The 10216-nt window shown below is 41.6% G+C and overlaps 1 long non-coding RNA gene across 1 annotated transcript; it reads left to right on the forward strand.

The window, feature by feature from the left end:
• Positions 1-6793: 6793 nt before the first annotated feature.
• Positions 6794-9856, forward strand: LOC108504299. Its single transcript, XR_001877060.1, has 3 exons — positions 6794-6889; positions 8112-8256; positions 9747-9856. It is a non-coding gene; the product is annotated as an uncharacterized LOC108504299 (long non-coding RNA).
• The last annotated feature ends 360 nt before the right edge of the window (positions 9857-10216 follow it).

A 10216-nucleotide genomic window follows, 5' to 3' on the forward strand; every position in this document is an offset into this window, starting at 1 on the left:
AAATGACATCCTTACTGGCAGGTCACATGGATGATGCACCCCATGCTTCTGAGAACACTGACATGTTTCCTCCCCTCTGCAGTGAGCATGTTATGGAAAACTTTGGATTTGGTTCCAACAGAGAATAGTAGCACATAGCAGAAGAAACTACAGCACCAGCACATGCCAACCTGCCCCCTCCCCACACACTTTTTAGCTCCTGTCTCACAGGAGCTACAGTCTGCTACTTTGAAAGATAAATTAACTTGTTAAAAAAGCCTTGAAGCCTTCAGTGAACATCTCCTTAGAGAAGCTGTTCCCTTGTTTAAACTCACAGAGGTTTGCTGCCATCCAGCAGCTACCTGGCTGTGCGAGGGCTTAGAGAAACCCTGCAGGTCTCACTTTCCCCACCAGCTCCCTCCCTCCTCTTGGGGGCTTTGTATGTGTGTAGGGCTTTGGCACGGGGTTAAGAGCTGCATGGACACCTAGAGTGCAAAACCCACATGCGTTTGGGGAAATTAGTTCTGATAATATCTATACATTAAGACCAAGGGTCGGAAGTGCATGGGCTAAGGTCCAAATTCACAATGAGACAAACACACAGATTGTGATATTAATAATTTCAGAATCTTGTCTGAAAATAGCATACCAGAAAATCAAGGTACAAACATACACATTTTATCACAAGATTCCTTAAAAATTGTTGCTGGTAAAACAGGATTTGAAATTCAAGCAAATAATTGTATCTTTAGTCAGTCTTTTGTTAATTTAGTCACTCTGAATTTCATCAAAAAGGGGCTATATCCCCAGGAATTCCTCTGGTACAGGAGTCCTTCAAAGTCTTGTTCAATGACAATGTAAATAAACATACAACAAAGATGACTGACTAAAGATCAAAGTCTTTGAGCAGACGAGCAGGACAGAGTGCAAGGAAGTGTATGTGACAGAGCTTCACTTTCTCTTGTAAGTAAAGTGAGAAGAATTATACCTGCTCTTAATTTTCGTGGTGAGTGGAGTCAAGGTCCCTGGTGTCAGGTGTGGACCTGCCTGTTCTCCTCTCTTTATTCTTTTATTCTACTTCTCTCTCTTTTGCCGTGTGCAGACCCTATGCCTGTATGAAAACTGACATCGATTCTTAAGGAGTTTTGGGGTTGTTTTTTTTAGATTTACATTATTAACAAAAAAGGGGTTCTTGATTTAGCAGCTCTGTGTGAGATATGTGGTCAGAGAATAAAGATTGCTGTTAATCTCAGTCCATCAGGGGACCTGTGGATGACAAAAGTGAGATGCCAGAGAGCCACTACGTTGGAAATCCCACCCAGACTGGGTGCACCCACCGAGCTCCTGCTGGGCTCTCCCAGGTGCTCGGAGTTCTCCACAGAAGGAGGCTGCATTTTCATGCCAAGTAGGGTTGCACGGTGATTCATTTCCATCCTATGCTCATCAAACATCCCTTTCTTTCTGAGCTGGCACGGGAGACTGCCCAACTGATTCAGAAGCATTTGAGATTGAAGAATCAAGCCAATTACTCTTCTTTATCACTAAGAACTCTTAGACAAAATTGAGCCAACTTTTTTTACCCCTTGCAGCTTTGGGTCTGACCTTCTTCAGCCAGCGTGGCTGTGAGGCAGTGGATTGCCTGGACAGAAGCTGGCAGCTCTGTGTTGCATGTTCCAGCAGCTCCCAACACCAAATTCCCACATCCTATCACTTGTTTCTTTACCAGTCCTGTGTGTTGTATCAAAAACTCCTGGCAGCCCCATTTTATATTCTCCCTGGCTGCACTAGGTCCAACCTGAGGTCACATTTAGGAAAAGTTACACTACCATCATTTTTCACCCCTTTGTCAACCAGGATTCTACTGTTTACAATGTTACATCATAAAATGAACTTTTTTGGACTGTTTTAGGACATGTCTTTTCCCATCTGCTTTTACCTGTCCTGCTCTTAGATAGATTTTGGCACCCAAAACTTTTCCTTCCCTTTCCTTGCACTAGTAGAGAGATATGGAAGATCAGGAAGATCCTTGCCTTCTGTACAGTTTAAAAGCTTTCTCCCATTGACTTGACTGTTTCCACACCCTTTCAGAGGGTAAAAGTGTCAGGGTTTTCCCTTTGTTGCTGGTGTCATTTTGATTTTAGAGCCCTAGGCCACTGCTGTGACCATGTCTCTAGAAACCAGCTGTGAGTTTGAGTCTCAGCATTTGCAAAGTGTTGAAGCACAGCTGGCCCATCCCTCCAGCCACACTGATACAGCAGCGTGCAGAGGCTGCCAAAACAGCTCGAGTTAAAATAATATCCCCCCCAAACCTTTTATGCTGCTTTATTTCAGTGATCCAGCTTAGAGTGTGGTCCTACAGGCAGGGAGGGAGGGGAAACAGGCCAGGCTGCAGCAGCCAGAGGAAAGGGAACAGTCAGAAGAGGGGGACAGCAGGAGATGAGGAGCTCCTCAGCCTGGCTGTGCTGCTGAAGCTCCTCTGAGGCTCTGTCTCTGGTAAAAGCTGTCTCCAGTCTCTTTGTGCTGATGTGAAGCACAAATAGAGCAGGACTGAGAGGGAGGAGAGGGTCTCAGGAGTTCCCAAAGTTTGCAGGAAGGCAGAGGAGAGGCAGCCAAGTGTTGTATTTGCTGCTCATGACTCCTGGACAGGGAGGGGGTAGTTCCCTGCGGCTCTGCTTCCAAATCTATCAGTGCCAGCAGCAGCCTGGAGGCAGCCTGGCTGTCCTGAGCGAGTGTGACTCACTGCTACACCACACAGCTGAGTTATTTGGGGTGGGTGGGCAGTATTTGTCACACTGTGCATGAGGGTTTAGCTATTTTAAGCAAGCACATAGGCTGTCTGGGCTGCTGGGACAACTTTTGCTGTACACACAGAGGTCTGACTTAAGCTTACTGGAGCAAGATGAATGTGGCGAGGGCAAAAGCATTACCTGCACAGAAGAAAGGCAAGACACTGCAGCAGTGCTAAGTAACAAAATTTATTGCAGTCGATGCCACATGAAAAGCTGAATGATTCTTAAACTTCATTCACAACTTGTCTAATAAGACCTATGATGAGTATTGCAGTCTGGGACTGAGCATTTAAAAGTGCTCCCTTGACATGTGCACTACTTAAAGGAACACTCAAGTGATGAATTTGTTTTCCAGTGCTTGAGGGAGATTGAGTGTTCCCTTGCTCACACAAGAAGTCCCTGATCTTACTGCAGATAGAGAACAGACCCTGCTCTGCTGTGATTCTGAAACAAGGGAGGGAGGAAATCTCAGTCTTGTAGCAGGGACTCTTTGAGTTAATAAAGTGTTAATAATGAAGATTTGTCTTTCTCCAGGAAGAAAAAAAAATGGTGAGAGGCAGAAGAAATGATGGATAGGAGGAATTGTCTAAACTTATGGAGTCAGCTACATAACTCCCACTACCCACATTGGGCTAAATACTCCAGGCAGCCTTAGAGGTTGGAGCCTATATAAATTTAGACAAGCCCAAATTCAAACACTATAGTGATGACTTCTTGCCCCACAAGGAACCTTTTAATTTCTGATGGTAATGGATTCTACCTAAGTGTGAAAGAGAAACAGAATATACTAATTTTAATGCAAATGGATTTTTTTTTTCAGATGAAAGGTGCTGCATAAAAAGTAGAGTGGCAGTGCTGTAAATATTCTGCTTGTGGTCCAATTACTTACCGTTAACTACTGACATCTAGGCTTGCTGTTATAAAAAAATACATGCTTTTTTTTTTTCAATTAAGCAATGCTTTTACACTTCCAAATCAACTTTTGTACTTTCAGTGCTACTGGAAATTTGAAAATTGGTGAAGTTCATCTGGGCACTCATTTTGTAAAGATCCTGAACTTTTCCTCTGAAACAGGGTAAAGCAATGGGGGTTGATATGTTTCATGTTTTCCTTTTTCCAAGCTTTACTCACAAAAAAGCTCCCTGTACTGTCAGAGTATTGAGTTGTGCCAGTGTTTGTCAACAGAGGTGGATCAGAAACCCACAAATCATGGAACTGGAAAAGAAATGAGTCTTGTGTGTTGCTAATGAACGAATTGATATGGTTTTCTCTATAGATTGAAGTATTACTAGAGTAGGATCTCAACTGAAAATAAAAAAAGAAATGATGTTGTTTTCCAGGGTGTATCTACTGACTGAGGACAGATGTTATCAAGCACAGAAAGCCTTAAACCACTGTTCTGGCTATGGGGCTCTGTTCCTGGATTTGCTTTGAACGATTTTAGGCAAGATGATGATACTCTGTGCCTTAGTTTCCTATTCCGTAAAAGGAAGATAATGATGTGCTCTCCTTTGATGTTTTGCCAGACTAAATGTTAAAAATTCAGTGCATGGGCTGCTGCTCCTTAGGAATTACTTCCCCTCCAGCTAGCTCAGATGTACCTTTTTGCCAGTTTGAATAAGAGTTAAAGAGGTAGGTAGGATTTAAGATGCAGAGTCAGATGATTTCATCCTACCTCAAAAAAGCTTTAAATACAAACCGACAAATATATGCATCTAGTAATGAAAACTACTTCAACATGTGAACTAAATGTTGCTGTTAATATTATAATTAAAGAGCTCTTGGATGAACAACTGGTTAAGATAGAAGGTTCATAACAGTTTCTGTTTCACAGAATCACAGAATAGCTTGAGTTGGAAGGGACTTCAAGATCATCCCGTTCCAACCCACTGCCATGGGCAGGGACACCTTCCTCTAGAACAAAATATTCTGCCTTGCAGACTTAAAAGAGGCCAAGTCCATGTTCATTACCAAGCTCAGTGCAGGACAGTGCATCCCTGTGGGAGCCTTCCTATAAGGAAGCTGGAAATGCAGTCCTGGGGGGCCCAGAAGAGCAAAAGTCAATACTGTCTTCTGGTGGATGTGTGAAAAAGCCACAAGCACACCTTGGCAGAGCAGGGGGAGCACTTTTGGAAAGGCGAATTTTATTTTTTTTCGAGATGCTTCTCCTTTGAAGTTGGGTTAGAATTGCTTTGGCTCCCAGGAAAAGGTTGAAGCCATTTTCTCACAGATGGCAAATGCCAAATCCTTTAGGAACACCATTTGCAAAAAGGTGTTGTCTCATGTAAGAGAAATGTTTTCATGATGGGTCCTTTTGCTGCTGTGTTAGTGATAAAGGAAGGTCACGGATAATTGTGTTCACTTTTTAAAGCACAATGTTGTTAAATCTTTTATATAGGGATAAAAGTTAAAAAAAAGTCTAGTCTCCAGTAGAGACAGCTTCTCCCTGAACAGAGGGAATCCAGAATCAAGCAGAGACTGGAATTTTAAAGCTGATATCACAGATCTCTTCTGTTGCCCCTGGTAATTCAGAAAAGAAAAGAAACTGCCTGTTTTTAATCTTACTCTCAGCAAGCCAGACCAAAAAGCCCAGGATTTACTATCACACCTTGAAAAAAATGTGTCTTTACTAATCTCTCTTAATCCACAGGAAAGGTACTTGAAAATAATCACTATAACTAAGCTGCAAGTTCTTTCAGCTTTGATTTCACAGATCAAACAGTGACCAGTGTTACAAAAATGAAAAAGAAAAAGGAAAAGCTGTTGTTTTACTGAATCCTTATATTGTATAAACATCTAGGAGCTATTTTGGCTTTAATCTAATGGCTTCTTGATCTTTGCAGGTTTGGACAGCAGATGCTACAATGCTTCACAAATCTCCCTCAGATTTTCTTTGGAAGGACCTGGTGAGATTTAGGACAAGCCTTGACTGTGCTGCCATTGTCTGTGAGCACAGTGGTCAAGTGACTGCCCTGAGAAAAATCACCACCTTAGTCCAGGACAGACAGCCCTATCACTGGATTTCCCTCAGAGATTTAGGATCATGTGGTTAAAGTCCTTGTATAATCAAGCAAAACAAACCCAGCAGATCTATGATCACTGTATTAACCTTGCTTCAGTGTGGATGTGAATTTTTAGGATCTGAAGGATAGAAGAAAAACAGTAGATTGATGCCATCACTTGTTGACTGAAGGGCTGCCACCCTCACAGCGACTGAAGCTGGGGCTCCACAAGTGTGAATTACATCTTGTAACTGTTGAGTGCATGTTGACTTTTGGCCTCACCTTTTCACATTTACTCCCCTTCTAGCTCAGTTTGGCCATACTTACTGTTACAGCAGTGCCAGGAGATCAGAGGCTGAAAGGAAACTTGAGATGTGATTGCTCCTGGCTGTGGCCTGCCTGGGTAGTTCTAGAAGATCTTAAGAAACACAGACTCCACCATGTCCCCAGGTCATCTGCTTTAGTGCCTCACTCTCTGTGTGCTTAGAAAAGCTTTCTTAGTGCCTAAATGGAATTTTTTCTGCCTTGGTTTTAGTCCTTTCCTTCCTGTCCTATCCACTGTGGACACGGGGAACAGGTTGCTTTTTCTTCCTTCAGCAGCCTTTGACACACTTGCAGAAGTCCTGTCCTCTTTTCTCTCCTTCTTTTGCCAATTTACTTAATTGGAGTTGCAGAATTTAAAGGGTCTTAGATGATGAATCCACCTTAAATATATTTAAAGACTGGAAATGGATTTTGCAGTAAAAACTCTGGAATTTGTTGGTTGTGATTAGTATTTGTCTTTCAAATGTTAAATAACTCAGAAATACATTGGAGTGCCTCCCCTTTCAGCCCTCCTTTGTTTGCCTACAGCAAACAATTTTCTTGATGAAAAAAGGTAGAATATAAATAAGCTGTGATACGTTCTTTGGTTTTTTTCAGGCTATGGCTTGGTACACTCCTCTCTACTGGAACAGAAGACAAGGATGGGGGTGAAAGAGGAAAGTGAAACATTTGAGAATATTGTCATAAAACTTGCTCAAGGACTGAGCAAAAAGAAGGATGGGAAAATGAACAGAAATTTACAAGAACTGATGCAGAGTGGAAAAGAAACAAAAAAAGACAAAGCTTCATTAAAAGGTATCTGACATTCATTATGTGTACTCTGTAGTTGCAGCATCGTACCAGCCTTGCTCTGTAAGTGAATGCTTTTAAATGAGCATCTTGTTGGAAAAGCTCTGCATTTAGAAAATAAGAATAAACCTTAACCTTCAAACAGGAATCCAGCCCGAATCTCCTTATAGGAGTGTACTCGTTGTCAGTCAAGACTAAGCAGAAAGTAAAACCCAGGTAAAATTCTTCTTAAAATGTGACTTCATTATTACGTATTACCCTTTGAGCCTGAAACATTTAGAGACCACAACCTGGAACACTTCCAGCCAAAAATGTTGATGTTCACAGAACCTTCGTCTTGAGGAGGGTGGACCTGAATTTGCTGTTCTCTCAGCCCACTGTGCTTTGATGCGGGGTAGGGACTGAAAACTAGTTGCTTCAGAACTGCCTTTTAGGCTTTGTATCAAACTTAGAATTGGTAAAACTGTGGAAAAGGTGTGGGTCACTGGTCCAGCTTGGGCACCCAGGTCTCCGTCAGGAACATCAGAGCTGAACCATTCACTGTTTTAGAAAAGAAACACAGTACTGGTGGTTTTTTCTAAGAAATATTTGTCACAGGGGCTTTGCAATGGAAAAAAAAATGTATTTAAAAAGTAAAGAATTGGCCAATCTGAATGTATTTTCACCAAAAAGGTGGGTGATCCTTCTCATGTTTGGAGTGGTTGCTCTTCTCTAAATTTCTTCTCCAGACTGTGGCTGGAGATGTTCAGAAGATGAACAGTTTTCAGCATAGTTTACACTGGCTGTTCTTCACAAACTTTGTTCTTAAAAATGGCTAAATCACTTTTGCTCAAACTCTCCAAAGAAACTAAGTCAGAAGGAGAGAGAAATTATGTAAAAATTCAGTGCAAAGAGTTCAAGTCTGGCAGAATTATAACCAAAGGCAAATGGTAAATTATAATGTGATATGTCAAATTATGTAGAAGTTGCAGTTCTTCTACCTAGAACTAAATGCAAAATGCATCAAATATATGTGTGCTGTCTGTTAGGTGTATTGCATAAATTTAAAGTATGTGTGCAGGAACCACTGTAAATTTATGCAAAAGACATGAATAAATATGCTAATGCAATACAAGAAATAATGCAGTAATATATAAAATATACATATTTTTTGTAACTTGTGCACATACATGCATGTGCAAAATATGTGAAATACATACAGTAGACTTAGTTGAATTTCTGTTTACAGGAGGAAAAATAGACTTCTACATCCCTTTTCCCTAATCAAAGTGCCTGGTGCCAAAGTTAAATGTCTCCCACTGAACCCTCACTTTCCCACTGATGGGAATGATGGCAGCAGTTTTTCAAGTCATCAAGGCCTGACCCTGTACCAGGTGAGTTCTCTCTGTCCCCCTCCCTCAACACATCTATTTATTTGTAAATTATTTATATTTGCTACTGCAAGAACATATTATGTACATTATAAAGCATGCACACAAATAGATATTTCAAAGGAGGAGATAAATATTCAAAAATACTATTTAAAATATTTTAAAAATCAATTATATTTATTAATATTAAAAAAGTATTTTCTTCCTGCGTGTCAGTGGATTGCCTTGCACTTCCCCTGGAAGACCACTGCTCTAAGTGACTCTTGTCACTAATACTGGTGCACTTAGGAAATTAAAGAAAATATTATGAATTGGTAAGAGAAGGAGACTTACATTGGCTGCGAATTGTTACTTAGGCAGTAATGAGAAAATCAGTGTGTAATTTGGATATGTCAAACCCAAAAAGCTGTTGACATCCTGGAAGGACTCAGGGGAGGAGGACAGAGTGAAAAAGTGCCCAAAGAGACTGATTAAGGTTAAAATGAGTAAAATGTGTGTTGGACAAACAAGGTGAGGGGGTTCAGGAATCACAGCAAGAGGGGAAGCAGTCTCAGATCCAGGAAACAGAACTAAAGGGAGTAGAACCAAGTGAAACATAGGAAGGTTTAGGATGAACAGGTAAATAAAAATGAGTTTCAATATAGTCTTCCACTTGTACTCGTTCCATTTAGTGTTTTAAACCACTGGTAAGATTTAAGTGCTCAGCTGCCATTAATTTTAAAGGAACTGGGTATCCAGCTCCTGAATCCAACTTTGTAGCACTCTTTAGTGGACACTTAAAACCAGACTGGTGAATTAATTTGGATTTACCCAGGAGGTCACTCTATGACTGGCATGGATATGTGACTGCACAGTTAGCAGGAATTTTTCCCCATTTCTGGGAGTGCCAGCCTAGGAAAAGCCTTTCAGATTGAGACAGGAAAGTATTTATGCATCTGCTTGTCTTTAACACACAAACAGTAATTCTGCAACCAGGGAGGAGTGTCAGGGAGATCTTTCTCAACTGTTAAATCCAGGCAAAGCAGAAAGCTGGAGAGGGACTTCTTATAGAGGCAGGTAGTGGTAGGACAAGGGGGAATGGTTTCAAACTGAAAGAGGGTGTGTTTAGGTGGGATATCAGGAAGAATTTCTTCCCTGTGAGGGTGGGGAGGCCCTGGCACAGGTTGCCCAGAGAAGCTGTGGCTGCCCCATCCCTGGAAGTGTCCAAGGCCAGGCTGGATGGGGCTCTGAGCAACCTGGGATAGTGGAAGGTGTCTCTGCCTGTGGTGGAACGAGATGATCTTTGAGGTCCCTTCCAACCCAAACCGTTCTGTGATTCTAAGATTAAAACCTGATGCAATCAGCTGTAGTGGACCTGATTTCATGCTTTGTTTCCTGCTCTGTCTGAATCACTGGTAGCATCAGGTACTGGGTGTCTATTTTGTGTAATCCTGGTTTGTCTCATTTGCTAAAGCTTATTTTGTCTTATTGTGTGTCACTCTGCTCTTCTGCAGAGCTGGGTCCCCCATACCTGTTCTGATAGTTTCCTGGACAGGGAAAAGCTGGGGACAGAGAGGAATTGGCAGCTGGGAGTGCTGGTTGTGACCTGGCAGAGAGAGAGGCCGTGCCTGCAGATTTGTTTCCTGAGCGTGGGAACTCTGAAGGCAGAACTCGGAGCAAGGTGGTCTGTCACACACTAAATACCTCTGATTTCTGTAGGTTTTCACATGCAACCCACATACCCTCAGTCTCTCTTTCTCAGATCTTTGCAAAAGATAATTCGGCTCAATTTACTTACGGTTCATTTGCAGTTCTTTTCACTACTGAATTATGAAATTATTCCTCTTAATACTGCCAGGAGAGTTAATAATACCCAAGATATCAGATTAAAAATTAAATAAGGGTATAACCATTATTTTACTCTCATAAATATTCGTGTGTGGTACATATTACTGCTGGAGTTTTCCAGAACTGAATACATAGA

This window comes from Lepidothrix coronata, unplaced genomic scaffold (assembly GCF_001604755.1).
Source record: "Lepidothrix coronata isolate B3197 unplaced genomic scaffold, Lepidothrix_coronata-1.0 Scaffold158, whole genome shotgun sequence".
NCBI lineage: Eukaryota > Metazoa > Chordata > Aves > Passeriformes > Pipridae > Lepidothrix > Lepidothrix coronata.